Source organism: Lissotriton helveticus, chromosome 5_1, assembly GCF_964261635.1.
Source record: "Lissotriton helveticus chromosome 5_1, aLisHel1.1, whole genome shotgun sequence".
NCBI classification, from domain to species: domain Eukaryota; kingdom Metazoa; phylum Chordata; class Amphibia; order Caudata; family Salamandridae; genus Lissotriton; species Lissotriton helveticus.
This window is the reverse complement of record NC_136065.1, coordinates 769558458-769581774: the sequence shown is the minus strand read 5'-3', so window position 1 is coordinate 769581774 and position 23317 is coordinate 769558458.

Sequence of the window (23317 nt, the reverse complement as noted above, 5' to 3'; positions counted from 1 at the left end):
GCAGACCTCAGGCTCACATGCCTCAGAAGCATCCCCAGCTAAGGACTCTCCTGTCCCTAAAACTTCACGCAAAGCAAGCCATGCAGTTTCTGTGCCCACTGAGGAGGTGTTGTATGGCAAGGGTACACCTAGTAAGGGCTCAGGGCCACATTCCCCCACCACATCGACTCCCATTCTAAGCCCAGTGAAGCAGGTGAAGGAGGGCACTGTAGGGGGTACCCCTGGCAAACAGGGTAAGGAGGGGCACTGTAGGGCTTACACCTGGCAAACAGGGAAAGGAGGGCCAGAGGCGTAGCCAGATGAAGTGTTCCACAGGATCCAGCACGTCACCAGAGGGAGTGCAAGTGTCTGCACCTGATGCAGCTCTGTTGGTGTGTGTGCCTGTTGTGTCAACACCAGTTCCCATTAACCACAGTACAGGGAAGCCATTTCGCATTGCCAAGAAATGGAAAGGCACCCCTCAAACCTCTCCCACCCACACTGTGTCTCAGGTCTGCATGACTCCACCTCCACGTGCCACAACACCACCTGGTCCAAGCAGCCCTCCGGCTTGCCAAGCCACTGATAGCCCTACCTCACCTGGGCCCCTCTCTCCCCAAGCAGGTGCTCCTGATGTCCCCGATACACAGCCAGCACCCAGTCCGCTGACAGCCAAGTGTGTGTGCTAGTCCCCCTCACACACCGGTCTCTCTCACTGGTGGGCCTCTTCTGCTCATTGCTACCCCCTGACTGTGTTGCTGCCCATGGAAGGGTAGAGTTGCACACACTCCTTGTGCAGATTCTCATGTCCTCCCTCTGCACTTTGCCATACCCACTGGCCTTTGTGTTCTGCACTTGCCTGTGCAGATTCTCATGTCCTCGCTCTGCACTTTTCCATGCGCAGATTCTCATGTCCTCGCTCTGCACTTTGCCATGCCCACTGGCCTTCGTGTTTGGCTGTGTTGGATGCCTCCCTGTGCAGCCTCTCATGTACTTGCTTTGCACCCTGAACTGCCCACTGGCCCTGTTGCTCTGCTGTGTTGGACTCCTCCCTGTGCAGCCTCTTATGTACTTGCTGTGCACCCTGAACTGCCCACTGGCCCTGTTGCTCTGCTGTGTTGGCCTATTCCCTGTGCAGCCTCTCATGTATTTGCTGTGAACTTTGCCCTGGACACTGGCCCTGTTACTCTGCTGTGTTGGACTCTTCCCTGTGCAGCCTCTCGTGTACTCGCTGTGCACCCTGAACTGCTCACTGGCCCTGTTGCTCTGCTGTGTTGGACTCCCCCCTGTGCAGCCTCTCATGTACTTGCTGTGAACTTTGTCATGGACACTGGCTCTGTTGCTCTGCTGTGTTGGACTCTTCCCATTGCAGCCTCTCGTGTACTTGCTGTGCACCCTGAACTGCCCACTGGCCCTGTTGCTCTGCTGTGTTGGACTCCTCCCTCTGCAGCCTCTCATGTACTTGCTGTGAACTTTGCCATGGACACTGGCCCTGTTGTTCTGCTGTGTTGGACTCTTCCCTGTGCAGCCTCTCGTGTACTTGCTGTGCACCCTGAACTTGCCACTGGCCTGTTGCTCTGCTGTGTTGGACTCCTCCCTGTGCAGCCTCTCATGTACTTGCTGTGCACCCTGAACTCCCCACTGACCCTGTTTCTCTGCTGTGTTGGACTCTTCCCAGAGCAGCCTCTCGTGTACTCGCTGTGCACTCTGAACTGTCCACTGGCCCTGTTGCTCTGCTGTGTTGGACTCCTCCTTGTGCAGCCTCTCATGTACTTGCTGGGAACTTTGCCCTGGACACTGGCCCTGTTGCTCTGTTGTGTTGGGCTCTTCCCTGTGCAGCCTCTCGTGTACTTGCTGTGCACCCTGAACTTGCCACGGGCCCTGTTGCTCTGCTGTGTTGGACTCCTCCCTTTGCAGCCTCACATGTACTTGCTGTGCACCCTGAACTCCCCACTGGCCCTGTTGCTCTGCTGTGTTGGACTCTTCCCTGTGCAGCGTCTCGTGTACTCGCTGTGCACCCTGAACTGCCCTCTGGCCCTGTTGCTCTGCTGTGTTGGACTCCTCCTTGTGCAGCCTCTCATGTACTTGCTGTGAACTTTGCCCTGGACACTGGCCCTGTTGTTCTGCTGTGTTGGACTCCTCCATGTGCAGCCTCTCATGTACTTGCTGTGCACCCTGTACTGGCCTTCCAGTTTTTCCCTTGCCTGGGCAGATTATCATGGATTTGCTGTGCATTGTGTGCCTTGCTCTTCTTTGCTGTTGGTGCCTATATATGCTACATTTGAATAAAGACAGTTACTCCTATTGTCTGTTTTGTCAGTGTCCTTACTGAATAAAGGTAGTTTTGTGTGTGCATGTGTTTGGCTGTGCCCCATGCTCTAAGTGGCACTTCAACATTGCCAAGGTCTTTGCTCGCCTACTCTTTTTTCACAGGGGTGACAGGGACTTCAGTTATTTTTGACACTGATCCTTGTGGCATCTGTTGTGTCAGTTTAACCTGTGTTGCAGTTCTCATTTTCCAGGTTTTAAATTGTTGGCTACATTGTTCACATGTGAGGTTGGGGGAAACTGCCAGCACAGAGCGTGACTCATATGCTAGCGTCCTTTTAAAGGAACTTACAAATTGGGCTGAAAAAAACAACCTAATTCCTTTCACCCAGACGGGATTCCAAAGAGGTAGCCATATTGAAGACAATTTGATTTGTATGGCCCACCTGATGGAAACCACACTAGCATCAAAAGGCAAATCGTTGCATCTAGGATTTATCGATTTTCACAAAGCATTTGATAGTGTGAGTCGATCTAAATTGTGGGAAAAATTGACAAGATGGGGCATCCCACGGTCGCTACTGAATGCACTAATAGCCCTACACACAGACACCTGGGTTAAAATAAGAGTAACATCGAGATGGTCCACTTCTAACAAAATCCACACAAGCAGAGGTTTAAAACAAGGGTGCACCCTTGCACCATTACTCTTTAACTTGTACCTCGCGGACCTCCCAGAATGGTTGTCCCGCTCCGGAGCTTTTCCACCTAGAATCGAACGAAAAAAAATTAAATCCCTGCAATATGCAGATAACACCATTCTCTTAGACCAAACCCAGGTGGGCCTCCAAAGACTGTTTGACTCCCTCGCCCAGTACTGTAGCACTAATATGCTTGAGATAAATGTTACTAAAACAAAAGCAATGGCAATATCTTCCATGAAAATAAAAAAGCCTGTGTGGTTTATTGAGGGGAACCACTGGAGACTGTCATCGCATATAAGTATCTGGGCGTCTGGATCGATCATAAAGGGCGTTCCTCTGTCCATACAACTGAGATGCAGGCAGTTGCTCGTAGCCTGGAGGGGGCTTTCATAAGAACGAAGATCGCCCTGCACTCTCAGGACTTAGTCCCACTGATAAAATTGATCACCGCAAAATTTCTCCCAACAATCTCCTTTGGAGCAATAATTTTTAAAGATAAAATGAATAATTGGCTAGATAGAGCGCAATCATCATGTTACCGCAGGGTCTTTCGACTGCCCAACTCGACCTCACACGCCCAAATTAGGAAATAATTTTCTTTATCTTCCATGCGATAGATTATGAGCGCGAGGTATATCACCTACTGCCTAAAGGCGAAACAAGCTAGCTCCCCTACCTTAAAGAGCTGTATATGGTTAGTGCTTAGTAATCCCGAAACCCCATGGAATAAATACCTAACATTTTGTCTTACTTCTCTCGAAGCAACGGACATATGGTCAACCTCCTTGTCCATCGAGGCGAAATCGAAGCTTCTAAACAAACAAGCAAAAATCTTATCAAATGACCTTGACGCGCAACAGGTACTCCAGCTCTCCCATGGTTCCTGGGCCTCCAAGCTTTATGCCTCGAAAACTTTACCGCCCTATCTTGCATCTTCTATGAAAGCACATATAAAATTCAAACTAATGAGATTCCGTTTTGGTTTAATCCCACTGAAGGCATATAAGTTTTGCCAAGGATACAAGAAAGAAGACACTACCCAATGCCGATTTTGCAAACAAGAAGAGGAAAGTCTCACCCATATTTTGTGTATCTGTCATCGCCTACGAGCCCAAAGAATTTTCTGGTTGAGACCAATCTGGCTTCACCTTGGTATCAGGTCATGTCAAGAAGCACTAGACGTTTGTATGAGAGGGGACTCACCTCAGATGGCGACACGCTTTGTAAAGTTTATGACAGAAATTATCTCTTTGATCTCACCTTCTGACCAAGTTTGAGCTATCCTCTCTCTTTGTGATATTTACTGACCTTTTAAAAGACTTGAATACTCCTTTTTTAAAACAGTCAATTTTGAATGTGTATATTGCAATGATTTTAATTAATTGCGCAAATAAAAGTTTTTACTTACTTACTTACTCTGTGCACAGGTTTGCATGCAGGCTGGGCAATGTCATCATGTATGTGTGTTATTCCTTTCTGTGTGCCCATCTGTGTATGTATATGGACATCTTGTGATGTCCCGTCATCATGGTCCCATGGCCTACATGAGATGTGAGCTCTTGGGTTGTCAAGAGGTGTGCAGTGTGTTGGTATGTCCATGCGGTTCTGTCTGACTCCTAGTTGCTGTTTTAGTCACTTGTGAGTGTGCAGAGTGTGTGACTGGCACATCAGTGTAGTGTTTGTTTGTCCATCCAGCAGTTTTGATTATGTTTGTGTAGACTGTGCAGACCTGCTGCTAAATACTGCCATTGTGGTTGTGTTTCTCAGGCATTGCAGGCACAAGCTGCCTTTTATCCTCATGTATGGCATGCTGTGTGGTGTAGTGCCATCCCCTATGTGTGCATCTTGCGCCTACTCTTCGTGGGCCTGGGCTCCCTCTGATTGTGTTTTTAGCATTCCTGCCATGTCCACTGATGACATGCAGTACACTTCACTTGGATGTCCACTGACCCCTTGATTTGTGTGTGTGTGTGCATGTGCCTCCTCATCACTTCATTTTGTAACATTGTGCTGTGTGGTGCATTGGTTTGAGCTCGGGCTATGTACAGCTCATGTTCTTTCACTAATTGTTCCTTTGTGGTGTTCTTGTGCTGTTTGGCAGTCATGGATGCTCATCTGCTGTTCAGCTGTGTGTACTGGCCAGTGCTAGGTTCAGTTTGATTCCACCATTGTGTCCCAGATCTGTGCATCTGTTGTGGTTGTGCTGGATGAATGTGTGTTGGCTGTGCTCCTGCTTCACTTCCTGGGTGTGCTGTTGTGTCACTCATGTCTGTGTGTGAGTGGTATGCTTGGTGTGCACACACTGGTTGTTGTACATTCAGTGCTGTGTATGTGTGGCCTTGACATTGCCTGATGTGCATCCCCTGATGTCCTGCAGTGTTTGTTCAGTTTGTTTGGCCTGCGCATCTGTAGTTGTTTTCATGTGGCTGTGTTGTTCTTGGATGGTGCACTTCTTGTGTGATTTGTAGTATGTTGTGTGTGCTTTGTACCTGAGTGATGAGGTTGTGCACTCCTGTTGTGTCTGTGCTCCCATTGCCTCACCACAGTTTTGCTGACAGGGTATGTCTGTTTTTGTTGTGGTTCTGTGTGTGTTTCATTTGGATTAAGTGTTTGTGTGATGTTTTTAGGCAGACATTTGCTGTGGCATCCCTGTGTGTGTTGTTTGTAGCTACACCCAGGGTGTGTGTTTGTATTTGTGTGTATGGACTGGCAAGTGTTGGCAGCCTTCAGTGTTTTTGGCACTGGTGTTGTGTGCTGCTGTTGTGAGGGGTGTATGTGCGTACATTGCTCCTGGTGTTTGTCAGTAATGGGGTATGTATATGGGCTCTGTGTGTTGTGCTGCTGGTGTACTCCTGTGAGGTGGTTGTATGCACATGTGGCTATTCCCAGTTTGACTTCCAGGCCTGCCTTTGTTCCTTGTGCCTTTACCTGGTATGCCTTGCTGTCTCCCTGTGTTGTTGCACTGTGGTGCCCTTGGTTTGACTTCACTGACTGTAGCAGCCATGTGTGGTTTGATGGTCTGAGGAGGGTGTTCTGTGTTCCTTGTCTTGCATGCGATGTGCACATGCTTGTTGTGTGTCTCCATGGCCTTTCATTTGTGTACATCCCACTTTGGCTTGATGATTTGTTGTGCTCATTTGCTGTTGGCATTTTGGGTGTCTGTGTGTCACTGTGTGGTATGTATGTGTGACTGTGCAGGCTGTGTCCATGTGTATGTTTGTTCCTTGTAGGTGTTCATTTGGTGCTTGTACTTTTTTTCCCATGTGTGTGGTGGTATTGTGGTGTGTGAGTTCCCCTGGCACAGTGCTGTGTGTTGTGTGTTCCTGTGCAGCCACTCCTGCAGTGTCTGTCACCCTGGTTGTTTGTTGTGTGGTGCAGGGTGTGGATTCAGCTGGCTTGTTGTTGTGCACAGGATGGGCACATGGCCTGTGCCTTCATGGGGAGTGCTGATGTGTGTTGGGAGGAGGTGTGTCCCTGAGGTCTTGGTGCCCTGCCCATGCCTTGGATTGGCCCTGCCTTCTGCATTGTGCGCATGTATTCCCTTGTATTGATCGCTGAGGTGATGTTACCGGGACATTGATGCATGATCGTGGACGATGTGTGTCCAGGATGCAGACGGGTGACTTGGTGGCAGGTTGGTCATGTGTGGGTGACCTTGTGGATGTGTTACTGCCCCAGCAGGATGTTGTGGATTTGGAGCCTGTGTCAGCCTGTTTGTTGTGTGTTGTATTTGTGTAGTTGCGTACCTGCGGCGGCGTCCGCGGCGGGCCATCAGTTGATAGTGGTGAAACAGGTACAGCACCGGGAACACGTGTACAGCTGGGTCCATGGCGGTTGTGACCGGGTGGAGGGTATCGGGACTCTGGTTTAGCACTCCCCTGTCGAGCTTCCGCCGTCTCTGATTGTGCGGCGTCTCCGCTGCGGTGCGTTTGCTTGTTTGGGCCATCCTAATTTGTGGAGCGGGGCAGACGTCATTCCGCACGGCGGTGAGTCTCCATTGGCACCACCGCTGCAGTGGCAGGCGCACTTTAATGGCGGTGCCCGTCGCTCCGCGGTGGATGGGATTTGACCCATGTTTAGCAATACTAATATGGCGGACGTGTTTGCCGCTGCTCGCGGGCGGAAAAATGCATTTTTCCGCACCGCCAGCACCACGGTGGTGCCACCGCCCGACATCTTAATGGACCCCTTAGACTCTGCACTTGGGAGGGCACATTTTACCATACCCTCTGAGAATGCCCAGCTATCAAGCCATTATGGGAACGTACTACTCTACAGATGAAAAATGTAAGTGAGAAGGAGATCCACCTAAAACCTAAACTATGCTTACTCAACATATGGGATGCCACAAACCTTATCTTGTCAATCAAAACATAGCATTAAGATGGGGAACAGGTGAGATACCAACGCTGCAGGGATGGGCACGAGACATGGATAGATGTATGATTGCAGAAAAGGATGTATACAAGAACAGAGACTGTCCCAGAAAATGAGACAAAAAATGAGGAAAGTCAAACACATATAGAGGTGATATCTGTATTTACCCCACGAGGGAACTCACAGGATGTAGGAGGGAGTGATTAGCTGTGGAGCGCGATGAGGTGGAGGATTGAGATTTAGTATAAGATGTGCTTTTCATTGTATGTATTATTTTGTATACCGTATAACTTCTTTAAAGACACTTTCTACTGCCTGATTATTGTATGACTGACGATTCTCAATAAAAAGAATTAATAAAAAAATTTAAAAAATAGTATACTAAAAAGCTAGATTTGTCTGCATATATCATTCATAACATGAGGGTACCTGGCGGCTTTGCACTGGTCTGACTGCTGCAATTTCAAGATGGTAGGCAGTTATAATGTCAAGTTTTAAATACTGATATACTAAAATATCGATGTTTAAATCTCAATATGACAGAATAAGGACCTGCAAGAATATCGTCAACAAGAATATCGACATGCAGGTAAGAAATATCATTTTACTGAATATCGATGTTAGTAATATCGTTAGTAAAAAATATTGTTGTTTATAATTTAAACAATTTTTTAGTGTTCTATATGTGTTAAAAGTAGAGCTTAGTTTTTTAATGTATTTTAAAAAAAATTAGAAATAATTTGTTTTATGTTAATTAATTTTTGCACATTTTAGTTCCATGGCGGGTTGTGGGTTTATAGGGGCATAGGGTGGGAAGTAATTTAATTATAATATATGTATTATACATTTTTTAGAAGTTATTCATTTTTTATGAATAAAATATTGTGTTTTAGTCCCGTAGCTGGTTGTGGGTTTATAGGGGAGTAGCGTGGGAAGTACTTTAATTGAAATTAATTAAATAATAATTCTATTAATGACTATTTTTGCATTTAATAATTTATATTGTTAAATGTTTTAATTACATTTGTATTAATTCATTATTAACAATTAATAATTACTTGGTAAATATGTTAAATGCATAATTGTTTTAGGAGCGGGTTGTGGGTTGATAGGGGAGTAGGGTGGGAAGTAATTTAATTATAATTAATTAATTACATTTTTTAAAGTAAGATTTATGCCATTAATATTTTAAATTGTGAATTGTGTTTAAAAATGTTATTAATTAGTTATTAATTATATCATAATTATTAAGAATTAATTGAAAAATATGTTAATTGTGTAATTGTTTTAGGGGAGCGTAGGGTGGGAAGTAATTTAATTATAAATAATCAATTAATATTTGCAATAATTCATATTTAAGTAATTAATATTTAATATTGTTAACCATGTTAAAATATTGTGTTAATTAGTTATTAATTGGATATTAAATATTGATAATGAATTGGTAAATATGTTAATTGTGTAATCTGTTAGGAGCGGGTTGTGGGTTGATAGGGGAGTAGGGTGGGAGGTAATTTAATTATAATAATACGTTTATTAATTTATATATATAATATGTATTTAAAGTTATTTTATAGTGTTAATTGTGTGAGCTAATTTATTTTGTATGGTTTTTAAATGGCTTGTTAATTGGTATTAGTTATTTAATTAATTCTAAATTAATATTGTTAATTGTGTAATATTTAACAATATTGGCAGTGTCGTTCATAGTGGGAGGTAAATTAATTTTGAAAAATTAAATATTTGGTAATTTATATTAATTATTTTGCAGGAGTGGGAATAATAAATTATTCCCCTCCGCTATCCATCACGTTCTCTACTGTTGTATTTGCTGGAGTGGGAATAGTAAATTATTCCCCTAAACTAACCAACATTTTCCCTACTGTTACACTTGTTGGAGTGGGAATAGTAAATTATTCTAACCCGCTATCCAACACTTTCCCTACTGTTGCAATTACTGTAGTGGGAATAGTAATTTTTACCCCTCTCCTATCCAACGCTTTCCCTACTATACCATTTGTTGGAGTGGGAATAGTAATTTATACCCACCCGCTATCCAACACTTTCCCTACTGTTGCAATTACTGTAGTGGGAATAGTAATTTTTACCCCTCTCCTATCCAACGCTTTCCCTAATATACCATTTGTTGGAGTGGGAATAGTAATTTTTATCCAACACTTTCCCTACTGTTGCACTCACTGGAGTGGGAATAGTCATATTTTATCCACCCACTATCCAATAATCTCCTTAGTGTTACACTTGTTCGAATGGGAATATAATTTTTTACCTCTCCGCTATCCAACACTTTCCCTATTGTTGCACTCATTGGATTGGGAATAGTCATTTGTATTCACTCGCTATCCAACACTTTCTCTACAGTTGCACTCACTGGAGTGGGAATAGTAATTTTTACCCACCCGCTATCCAACACTTTTACTACTAGTGCACTCAGTGGAATGGGAATAGTAATTTTTACCCACCCGCTATTTAATTGTATTTATTTATTATATATATATTTTTATATTTATATGACAGGTGTATGTATATATATATATATATATATATCTATATATATATACATATATATATATATATATATATATATATATATATATATATATATATATTACCTACTGGCGGTCGCCAGTAGGTATATATAGTTAGGATTTTTTCTCTATGGGTTTTTTGAAAATTCTATGTCTAATAACTTTGGCGTTTGTGGACGGAATCGGCTGAAATTTTCAGGAAAATGGCACATTTTGTTTCTGAGCAGCCCTTAAAAATTTGGGGGGGGTTCGTCCAGTGGGGGCCGAGAAAAAAGGGGGGTCCCAAAACGTGTTTTTAACATTGAGTTTTCCATAGGGCGGTTGGCCTCACTTTTAGCCCGAACGGCTGAATGGATTTGCACGAAACTTGGCAAAATTGTAGGGACTGGTAGCCCGATGTGCCTTTTGTAGGTCTCAATATATGTGCTCCAGTGGATTTTGAGAAATTAACGTTTAAAAAAAGATATATATCTGTAACAGCGGACCGGTTAGCGCTCTGGTTCGCGGACTTTTCGCGCAACGGAGCTTTGTGAAGCGAAGCTGATTGGTTCTCCGGCTACTGTCAACATTCCAAACAGTCCGTAGCGGCCGCCATCTTGTCTCTCGGTAGGATCGAGAGACAAGAGGAGGTCAAAACAAAGGGGGAAATAACTATAAGGGGGCATAGTAGATCCTCGCTGACCCCCTAGGTTTGATGTGGAGGTTTTAAAAGGGCCCCGCGGGGCAAAAAAAAATAATAAAAATAATAATTGAACGGCTGAATGGATTTGCACGAAACTTGGCAAAATATTAGGGACTGGTAGCCCGATGTGCCTTTGCTAGGTCTCAATATATGTGCTCCAGTGGATTTTGAGAAATTAACGTTCAAAAAAAGATATATATCTGTAACAGCGCTCCGCTTCGCGTAACGGAGGTTTGCGAAGCTGATTGGTCATTCTGTCACTGGGCTATAGTTGGGCTACATCTGGCTGATATTTGGGCTACATTTGTTTTTTTGTGTGTCTGGCGGCCATCTTTGGGCTACATTGGGCTACATTGGGCTTCATTGGGCTACATTCGGCTAATTAGCAAATAGCTCATCGCAAACTAGGAATGGTAAAGAATCGCTATTTATTCCTTAAAGTTCGCTATTTAGGAAATGCAAATAACTTTTATGATACATATGGCGGTTCATCTCTAACAAGATAAGAAGCATAGGGATAGATTTATGATGACTGGCGCATCACCAGGGATGTGTTAGTCATTCTGTGCCGCTGTTCCGTCACCTATGGTGTGCTGCATTTACAATGCGGCGCATCATGGGGCAAAAACAGCACAGATGCGTGATGTATCTGTGCCGTAAAGGTGGCGCATTGCTGGAGTTGTATCGCAAGTGTGATGAAGCTCCAGCAAGGGTCGGGGGTGCCCCTGTCGCAGGGTTTCTGTTCTCACACAGAACTGTGGACAGAGGATTGGAACCTCGGCGAATTAGGGTGTCCCAAAACTCACGTTAGTAATCAAAAACTATTTAGCAAGCTAGGTACAGTGTCACATTGGATATAACAAACTCTCAATGTTTAGACAATCCAGAATATGAACTTATAGTACCTCAGGATACGTGGAACTCATGAACAGTCGGTCGTTATATATTTCTTAGAAACCAGAACATGGAGTTAAGAAGAACACATGTGTATTTGAAATGTTTATTTACTAATGCCGTCTTCTCAGGCGTAGTACCTTAGATAATAAAAGTACACATATTATCAGTAGCAAAATTACCAGCATAGTTACTAGTACATAAAAAGTGAATGGTGATAGTATGTTAACATGCTGTAAATGAATAAGAGTTAGCAACACTTATAAGCAGCCGCGGGCCGTGGAGGGAGTTACGGTGAGGCAGGGAGGCGGGGAGGGGGAGAAGCAGGGTGGAGAATACAAGTACACATATTATCAGTAGCAAAATTACCAGCATAGTTACTAGTACATAAAAAGCGAATGGTGACAGTATGTTAACATGCTGTAAATGAATAAGAGTTAGCAACACTTATAAGCAGCCGCGGGCCGTGGAGGGAGTTACGGTGGGGCAGGGAGGCGGGGAGGGGGAGGGGCAAGGTAGAGAGGGCTCCACCCTGCTTCTCCCCCTCCCCGCCTCCCTGCCCCATCGTAACTCCCTCCACGGCCCGCGGCTGCTTATATCTCACCCTCCCTAATACACATATTATATTATTTGCTAAGAAGGTCTCTTTGTGTTGGTTTAGGGCGTGTCCATACTTTAGTGTCTTAGATTTGAAGGAATCACATCAGCATACACCAGCTCTCTCTTCATGTGAACCGCATCAACTGTTGTGTATGTGTGTTCGGCAAAGCAATATAAAACCCGCCTCATGCCCAGAATTGGCAGAAGTTGCACTTATGTTATGAGTATGAAGTCGTGGAGATCAGACCTCATAACAATTCTGTATCGTGTTGTTCTTGAAACTTTAGCACTCGCTGTACAGATATAGTTTAACAAGTAAAGCAGATAGTAGACCAATAACATATTATTCTCATGTAAACCACGATGAACTACTAGGTGGAAAGCTAAAGCAACAACTAAGTGTCGTGTGCAGAAGTTGCAAAAAAGGAAAAATGGCGTTTAAACCGGTAATGAGCCCATGCTAACTTAACACGGTGTAAAGATATCCAGGACCTAGATGACACCTCCTCATGATCCGGAAACGAACTGAATAAGATAATAGAAGTGCCATCTCATGAGAGCAGATTGCAAGTTTATATGTGGACGGTCCGCAAGGTAAAGCATTAAAAACTAGGAAAATTCAATGCTAAAGAAAAATAAAACAGCCAAGTACTTTATCGAGTCTTAAGCCAATAGGCAAGGTAAATAATAAAAACTTGACAAGTAAGTCAATGAATTGTCAATGAAATGCTAGTACTCAGCATATCAAACATGAAAAAGGTCTATGACATAACTGTGTATGCAAAATAAGCTGCAACAGCCTCCAATAGGAAGTCACCGTCTTCATCCGAAAACAGTTCAGCCATCCAATTTAAAAGCGGAAAAGAACATACGTGCTCTCCCAGCACCGGATCCTCTATCACCATCAGAGGACAGCTCGGTGGGTTTTCAAGAAAGCTGTGTTCCAAGAAAGACTGTGCTGCCGCCAGTAAATTCCAGGGACCAAGTAGTCCATGCATCAATGCCACAGCCATAATCCTTTCGCCAGGACAAATCAACTCGTGAGTAATGATAGGAGTCATCAGCTGATTAAAGTCGACGTCAGGAGAAACCGGTCCGCAGAGACACAAATCAATGGCCCAATCGAAATCACAGGTCAGGCAGTGAAATACAGGCTGGACACAGGTGAAGTAGGAGAACCGAAAAGATAATCCATATGCCGTGCTTAATATCGCCAACGGCATTGTGCCATAATATTCTAGCATGCGATTGCGGAACAGTGTCAGCAGCTGCAGGGTCGGAGGTTGCATAGGAGGGACATCCATATTTAAAAATGTAAAAAAGCACAAGAGCGTCCGCTGGTAATGCAAGTAAAAATGCAATCCACGAACCAGAGTGGAGAAAATGGAATGAAAGGGAGCAGGGATGACTCCAAAGATTTTCTCAAATGAAGTCACGAGACCACTGGTAACAACTTTAAAAAAGTGTGCCAGGGATTTTGTGGAGGATGCGTTAAAGATAGTCGGAAACATGTTGCTGAAATTGAAAGGCAAACCTGTGTACGGGTGTTCGCTATGTGAAGTACGAAAGTTTCACGGGCCGAACTCAAGGCCACCTCTCTCTGAGACAAAAGAGCTCTTATTCTTGTCATGCCGTTGAAACGTGTCCCAAGGTTGGTATTTGTGGCCAGATTGAAAACTCCCTATGTTCATGTGTGGGAGGAAATAGAACATTTCTGCAGCAAATAACCCGTTCACTTACTGTTACGATAAAAGGAATACTTTTTAATTAACTCAGAACAATCTTCATTATTGAGCATCAAATAACTACCATTTTCCAACAACTTGAACGTGGGGATGATAGCAGGAACTGGCGTGCCTTGCAACACGCAAGCCATATTTGGTCGGTGTTTGTTGCATGAATCGTGTAACTGTATGTGCCTACACATTAGTGAATGATCTGGCGTCTCAGTGCATTCCTCTCCATTCAGATAAACTTCTTGATCATCTTTGAAACATCTGTATGTGTATGGAAGCGACCAGACCTCATGAACAAAAGCACTACCTAAAGGTTCATAAAGACCTATTGGTATATATTTCATACAATTTGAAAACTTATATAAAGCAAAAGGCAGCGTTATTAAACCGTGGATAAGGCATGTTGCCAAAAAACCCGCAATCCTCTGCTGATGATGTCACTGAGCATGTCATGAATGATGTAATATGTGACATCATCAGTAGTGGATTATGGGTAATAGTATCTCTAGTTTACTCCCCTATAGCTGTCTTTCTTTTAACATAAGTGTGTGTTTCCTTCCCTTATACTTACTGTTTTTGGTTCGCTTCCAGTTCGCGTACCAGCGAGCGAACTAGGAAGCGAACTAAGAGAAATAGAGGTTGGCACAGTTCCAAATATTGTACCAATTTTTTAATAACGGGGAGGTAGTTCTGAAAAGAACTTTTTTTTTTATTTTTCTGAACATTTTTTTACTGTTTTTGAATTTTTCGGAACAGTTTTATATTTTTTTGGGTTTTTCTTGGAGGGGGCAATGAAAACGATTCATTGTAAAGGGCTCAACAGGAGCAACAAAACAAAAAAAAGAAGTATTTATTATTTTGGGCGTTTCGGACAAACTTGCATATGATAGTCAATAGCTCTGTTGATCAGAGTGATGCTTCTTTCTCCGTAGGAAATGAATCCATCGCAAAATACGCAGGTGTGTTTTACTTCACCAAATCTCATTTGTATATTTGGCACCATCTCCCTGCCCTCTGGTCCCGTTACTTCCGGTACAACAGATCTTCTGGCCATAATAGGGAGATTATCTAGGTCGTTCCGAAACTGTGCAGCACTGTAGTTGTTAGGATGCCACCTAGTCATATGGCGATGCATTGTGTAGTTTCCGAAACTGTATTTTTTGTCGGTCCCTCTGGACAGTCTATCTTGACATATAAGGCAAGTTACGTATCTTGCATTTACTTTTTTCTGACCTTTGGGAATTTTAAAAAATTGCCAAATGAAGTTTTCTTTCCGGTGAGACGTCTTGGGCTGCTCAGGCAAAAACTGCCTCTCTTCGTGCTCGTCCTCCTGTTCCTCTTCTTCTTCTTCTTGTTGAATTACAACTTGAGCAGGTGGTCCACTCTTCCTTGGATGTGGTGGAGGTGGTGGGGAAGCACCAGCTGAAGCTACTAAAGAAGCCATTGCTCAGTGATCACAAAGGGTCTTTCTCTCACAATGATGAAAGTCAGAGTGAGGAAAGAAGGAGGGATTTTCATCATTTGGGAAAAACAAGAGTTCTCAACCAATCAAAAGTGTTCATTTTAGATTATATGACCTAGTCTTACATCATTAGGAAACCAAAAGTGAAATGAACCAATGAAAAGTGTTATTACCAAGTCACATGACTTGCTGTGTTTACGTTAAGCGCTTTGCAGGGCCTCCCGGTTTGCTTCCAGAAACCTGCGCTTTGGCACTCGCTTCGCGTACCAGTTTGCTAACGTAGCACGTCATATGACGTATCAAGCGACAACGTGGAACGTCATGCGGACGGGAGGCGTCACGATGTTGTTTTCTAACGCGGCACTTGCGGTAAAGAAACGTTTACCGGCTCGCGGTCTATTTCGCGGCATCAAGGTCAGCTAACGGGAAGCTTCCCGATTCGCGAAGCGGGAACGAAGAAAAAAAAATATTTTAAAAAAAAATTATTCATAAACATATAAAATATATTTTTGGATTTAAAGAAGAATACATTTTACAGCTACAGATATTAGCTGTTAAAAAACCAATGAAATTCACAGAAAAAACCATAGGTTATAGACCATATATAGTTAGGAATTAGCATTTACAAAACCTTGAAAATTCACTGAAAAAACCATAGGTTATAGACCATATATAGTTAGGAAATAGCATTTAGAAAACCTTGTTTTACTCACACAAAACCATTGAAATTCCATATATAGTTAGTTGCACTAACTATATATCGCGCACCTGCAATCCACTGCTGATGATGTCACATATTACATCATTCATGACATGGTCAGTGACATCACTGATGACATCACTGATGACATCTCAAATGACATCACTGATGACATCACTGATGACAACATCCAGTGACTGTATGCTTCTGTAAAGTTAAAATATGTCTTACATATTGAAGAATGAGTGGATGTATAAGTGTCTGGATGAAGGATTTAGTAGGTGCATGACTGACTGTATAAGTGAGTGATTAAATGTGTCTCACTGAGTGCATGGGTTAGTGACTAAACTGTTTTAAATTGTGCATCATTGTGTCTGTTGTTTTGTAATCTGATGCATGTGTTGATCATTAGCTATATGACTAACTATATGGGTTATTGATTAGTTGCCCAAGTATTTGTATGGGAGACTGAGTGTGTGTGTGGGTGTCTGGGAGGTGTATGACTCTGTGCATAGATGTGTGAGCAGTTGATTCACTAGATGTATGGGTTCAAAAGTGCATGTGGAAACATCTGTATGGGCGGTTGACTGTGTGCATGAGTGTATTGGTGAGTGAATGGATATCTCAGTGCTACATGTCAAAGTAAGTACATATGTAAAACACAGTACATGTGATAGTTGACATATATAAATAACTGTGCATAAGAGCCAGTGAATGTGTGAGTGGCTGTATGGATTATTGTGAACTTGTATCAGGGATTGTATAACAGAGTAAATATGTGTTATTATATGTTCCAATAAGTAAGGTGTGTATAACTATATAGTTGAGGAAATCGAGGTGTGATTGATTCTTTGCAAGACTGACTAGGTGTGTGAGTAACTCCATGGATGAGTGACAGTCTGTGAGTGTCTGTTTACACTGAGTGTATCTAAGGTTATATTAGAGTCTGAAGAGGTTCATTGTATCATCACATGAATGATGTCATCAGTGATGTGATCAGTAATGTCAAATGAGATGTCATCAGTGATGTCATCAGTGATGTCATTTGAGATGTCATCAGTGATGTCATCAGTGATGTCACTGACCATGTCATGAATGATGTAATATGTGACATCATCAGCAGTGGATTGCAGGTGCGCGATATATAGTTAGTGCAACTAACTATATATGGAATTTCAATGGTTTTGTGTGAGTAAAATAAGGTTTTCTAAATGCTATTTCCTAACTATATATGGTCTATAACCTATGGTTTTTTCAGTGAATATATATATATATATATATATATATATATATATATAGAAATACATATATATAAATATATTTTTATATATATGTGTATTTATAACTTTTTATTATGTTTCTAAAATGTTAGATTTAAATAAAATAATGATTTATTACTATTATTAAGTTAATATATATATATATTTTAATATGTATGTTTAATTCTTTTTAATGTTACATTTATTATTTATATATTATAAAAAGAATTAAATGCTAACTATGGGGCCTATTAGGATGGCGGGCGGACTAGCGGTGCTGGGACCGTCTGCCAGGGATGTGGTCCTGCACCAGCAATTAGGATGCCACTGCCACCGTGGTGGTGGCATCCCCCATTCCCAGCATTGTGACAGGTGGTGCTCATAGCATCGCCCGCCACAATGCTGGAAATGCACATTGTGCATTTGCATGCACAACGTTGCAGGCACCGCGCGGTGGCTGCCAAGTCCTGCATGCAAATGCAGGGGGGTACCATAGGTACCCCCCATGTGCCCACCACCCCCCAACATCCTGGGGTCCACAACAGGCCCCCAACTGAGAAAACCGCATGCCTTTCCATGGCGGCGAAGGCTGGTTCCCGCATTCGTTCTAATATGGATGGCGGTGTCTAGCAGACACCGCCACCATATCAGGCCCCTTTTCCGCCCGGTCACCTGTGTCATCGTCGGAAAACCGGAGGACGGTTTTTCCGTCCGATGGGTTCTGGCCTGCCATCCTAATATGGCGGGGGGAAATCGGTGGCGGGAGGGAAATAATGGCGGGTGGATCGCCTCTGCCATGTCGGGCGGTGGCGATCCACCTGACATGATAATAGACCCCTACGTTTTTATTAATTATATTTAGTATTTAGTTGATTTTATATTATTTTTAAGACATTAAAAAAACGATATCTTATACAACAATATTTTAAACGACATTTTGGTTTCAATATTTTTGTACTTACCTTTTTGAAGACAGGATGTCGATATTCTGTCCATCGATATTGTAGACTCGATAATCTTGTAGGTCAATATTTGGTCCGTCGATATTCTGTCAGTGATCCTTTAAGACATCAGACACTGGGATTGCAGTGTCTCTGTATTTCTGCATTTCTACCTCATTTAACAATATTCGAAAACAAATTCTTAACTTTCCATAAAACATTCTAGGACTGGAGTTACACCATGAGATAATAAAGATCCTGGACTAGGTAGTAGAAAGTTGCACATGCCGCTCCGGTAGCAGCAAGGCCAGAGAGGGAAGCCAGCAAGTAGAGCGACGTTCTAAACATGGTCGAGAGCAAGTCCTCTCCTGAGCCCTACCCCCGTCCACACGTAACAAAGCGTTTCCCTTAATCCACAGGTAGGCTGCATAAGATGGGGCCAAAGATGGCCGAGGAACAAACCTCCAGTGGCCATTGGACCTCCAGGTTGGGCAATGGAGGTAGCTTAGAAGTCACTTTTTGTATAAGAAATATGGCATGTTGCACACATCGTGGGACTTTTCTTTTACAAAAAACTGTTTTCAGATATGTTAGTTCAGTTGGATAAACTGAAGTAATCTGTTACTCAACTTCCATAGTATTTTCCAATATTGGAACACCTCATCTTTGATGACATAGAGTCATCCAGTAACCTCATGTAACAGAAACCAACTGCAATCTCTGTTTTCCTCCTACAAAGTGAAATTCGACTGACTTGACCAGCTGTGCAGCAATCACCTTTAAGTCTCATGGAGGACAGCACAGTAAAAAGTACCATTTAGTATGCCAGTTTTTAACGTAGCTAAATACTGCCTTGGCTTACCTTTGTCAATTAAAGTGGAAAGAACATGCCATGAATTTCGTTTTGTCGCAGGTATCATTTATGAACTGCAACAAAGAAAGAGATGGATGATGATAAAAAGAAAAGTATTCTTAAAACAATTTGAGTCTTAGGGGCCGATTAGGATGGCGGGCAGACTTTCATCTGCCCGCCACCCTAGCTGTGCTAGGTCCGGCCACCAGTGGTGCGGCGGTCCCGCACCTGCACTGTGGCGGTGGCATCCTCTATTCCCAGCATTGTGGCGGGCGGTGTTCACAGCACCGCCTGCCACAATGCTGGGAATGCACTGTGTCCATTGTCATGCACAAGGTGACAGGCACCTCGCGGTGCCTGCCACCTTGTCCATGACAATATGACAATGTGGGGGGTACCATAGGTACACCCCATGTGCACCCCCCACTCCCCCCAATAACCCGGGGGCCCACAACGGGCCCCCGACAGCAAAATCCACATGCCTTTCCGGCTGCTTCGCGTACCCATGCTAATATGGATGGCAGTGTTTAGCAGACACCGCCACCATATCCAGCCCCTTTTCCGCCCGGTCGACTGGTCGACCGTCGGAAAACCGGCGGACAGTCTTTCCGTACACCGGGGTCCCCGCCATACTAATATTGTGGGGGAAATGGGTTGCGGGAGGAGGGAAATGTAGGGTGGATCGCCACCACCTGCATGGTGGTGGTGGCGATCCGCCCTACATTGTAATCAGCCCCTTAATGTTGATCACATATCCACATGGTTCCATGAGGAATGCCCCATCTGGAGGTTAAGCCTGTGATGTGATTGTGATAAGCATACTCAAGATTATCAGATTACTCCATGATCAAGGGACACATGATTTCCATTGCTAGATTTTTATTAAATGAATCAATGTATTCTGGAATTATAGCATTATTTCACTTTAATTGGGCTAAACCACCTGAGAACAGTCATTTATAAAGGACTAGACACGTTTTGTTCTGGCCCATATGTATGCTAAGAGTTTAAATCGATTGTGATGGAGAAAACTGAGTAAAATAATGGATTGGTCATATTTCAGAAAATTAATCATCTTGACACAGAAACAATTGCAGCAAAACTAGAGGATGGGAGGATTTAATACAGTTCAACTTCAAGGTGTTGAGACATTTGCTTATGGCCCATCTCTCACTCTCTTCAAGGGGGTCATCACAAAGATGGTGGCATCAAAAGGAAGACGGTATTGAAAGAAAGGAAGAACAGGATGGGCAGCAAAAGAAAATATAGACAGAAGAGCATGCCGTGAAGCGTTGGTGAGGGCACAGAGCCTCCTTAAAAGCAAACAAAGGTGCTGTACCAAGCAAGAGTTCTTAGTAGTAGATTCTGGGAGCGTGTAGAAGATAGAGCACTGCACGCCAGGCAAAGTAGCAGAGGTCGCTGCTACTCAAGGATCCACAAGGGTGTCATAAAAATTCAACTCTACTTAACCCCTTCGCTGCCGGGTAAAGTCCGCCGCGGTGCGAGGGAGCGCGGGGTTGGGCGTGGCGCTCGGGTACTCATGACAGTTCCTAGCCGCCATGAGTCACAGTAGGCGTGTGGTCATGACGGCTGGGAGCCGTCCCAACTCCGCCCACTGATTAATTCTTCCGCACAGGTGGGGAATTAATACCGCGTGGGCGGAGCGGCAACATTCGACGGCTCCCAGCCGTCATGAGCACATGCCTACTGTGACTCATGACGTCCGGGAGCCGTTCTGAGCACGGAAGGAATTAAAGACAGTTCAAAAGATAGAGGAGCTAGTATATATCAAAAACGAATACAGTTAAAACAGTAGGTTATAAACCCTCTAGGAACTCAGGATGTGGAAAACGTGGAAAAAGAAGAAGTGCAGAGACTAAGTACTGGACTTTTGAAATCCAGCAGAAGAAAAGATTAATTATTTGTGGCAGAAGGGGGGCAGGTAAGGCAGAAAGAGCCGAATGTCTAGTAATTAAAGCCCCAGGCACTACTTAATGAAATGGAGCAATAGGGAGTGGGAGGCTATGATTTCCATAGAAGATGACCCCATCTAGAGATTATGGATTGGTTTGGTGCAGTCCAAAAAGGCTTGTCTGTGGTAGGCGGAGAGAAAAAAGGTGAACGACAGGCATTAGAGGATTTGAGTGACATCATTATGTCGAGGGGCACCTTCCGAGAACACAATGGTCATTCAGATAGCCCTCCTTCCCCTGACCTCACCCCCACAAGTCGGATGAAGGAAACTGAGACCTCACTTGTGGGATGCTAAAACGGCGCATACGTTGAGGATTTGGAGCCTGGTGACAGAGAGTAGAAGTGTGGAGTAGAGGAATGGACTATTGGTGACAGCAGCAGAAGGAAGTAGAGGTTGGACGTACTTCAACAGCGAGTAGGAGAAGAGAGAGAAGAGGGTAGAAAGATAAGCACAAGGTAACCGCAGAAGAAGACACTGCAGGGATGTATGCATTGTGTAAGGGAACTGCAGAAGACAGAACAGGGATGAGCATAGGATGACAGAGCAGTATAAAGGAATAGAGGGATGATTACATAGCAAATGAACAGAAGAAGGGAGCATACGATAGGCACAGGGTGGAAGCAACTGAAGGGGCGAGGGCGATAGATGCTTGGTGAGTGGAAATTGAAGCAGGCAGGCAGTAGAGGGTTGGGCACATGGTGAAAGCCATAGAATGGAGAAAGGGGATGGGTGCGCAGTGACAGAGTAGCAGAAAGGCACCAAGAAATGAGAATATGGTGACAACAGCAGGAGGGAGCAGAAGGGTGTGCACACGATGACAGCAGCGGAAAAAGGAAGAAAGGGCACAAGCACATGGTGACAGCAGTTATATTTCCTCTCCCCTCTCTCTTAAGGTCACAGAGAAAGATCAGTGCAGCCCTCACAACTATAGCAAAAGTATTGCTTACTGCATAGTGACATGCCTATAAGCAAGTCTCTGCCTGTGCAATGCAGGTATTGCTGTCAAACCAAGCAGGAATCTTCTTCAGTCTCGCCAGCCAAGGCACTTTCACTGTCTTACAGCTTGCAAGGTCCAGCCTCTCCTTGGGTATTCTCTGCATCAGGAAGACCATAACTGGCCCGCAGACTTAAGTTGGCATGTAACAGCTACTGGGCACCTAGATTGTGCACTGGCAGGTCCAGGTCATGCGATGTGAAGCCCTGTAAATTCAGGATTTGTAAAGCATGAACGACTCACCCTTAGGGGTCTCAAGGCGCTGAGGGCCCTCGTGAAAATTGCGGGGCCTATTCCGATCTGGGTCGGAAAGCTCTCCGACGGAGCCGGATCCGGAGTGTTTTCTGACCGAGCCGGAATCCTACAGTCCGACCGAGCGAGTACGATGCGGCCGCATGCTGCCGGACTCGGTTCGGTCGGACTCCCATAGAAGCCAATGGGTGTCGGTCGTACGACACGTACATTGGCTCCCATTGACTGAATTTTTGTGTCTCGCATAAGGGCGCCCCCTACAGTGGGTATGCGTCGGTGCCATCTGCATTGTACATGCCTGTGTTGGGGAGACCCTTGGATCTTCCCCTGTGTCCGAGCCATAAGGCTGCAGGTGACAGGGGGTGCGACGCGGACCCCCAAAGGCAACTTCACGGAAATTTTGCAAGCCGGACACTTCGGCTCGCACCGGCTGTCTGACGCATACACGCATGCTCGGTCGTAAATCGCATCCATTGCACGCCACGGTTTACTTACGGACGAAACGTACGGAGCGGTTCGGACCCGGAAACGACTCGGTCGGTGAATTTCACGTTGCTCTCATCGTACTTGCTCGCTCGTACAGCTGTACGAGCGGGAGGAAAACACGCGTACGGATCGTACTTTTTCCGTCCGGATCACGTTTGGTGCCCTTCCGAGCGAGATCGGAATCGGCCCCTAAGTGAGGTGTTGCCCAGAGTCACATGGTGCTGAGCTAAGCTGCCGCCCGGAACCAGCGATCGAACCGTCAACCCTGTGCTCTTGAGGTTAGCTGCCCTGGCCGCTGCACCACACCTCTCCACCCTGTGATGTCACCAGGTCAAATGCCATGTGATGTAGCTTCCTGTGATGTTATCCATTAGCCACGGGCAAGTGATGTTACTTCTGCTATCCTAGCATTATGGAGAGTCAACGCCTATGATGCAGAAGCTTCAGCCTATGCAGATTGTGTTTGCTTAAATGCTGAAAAAATTTTCTTTTCTAGAGCACATCACTACCACTTCCTGGGACATACAGCGGCTTTCGCATTACACATAGCTGTTATGAACTTGACTCAGGTGTTTGACAACCCGCGCAGATATCTTTTGCAAGGATCCC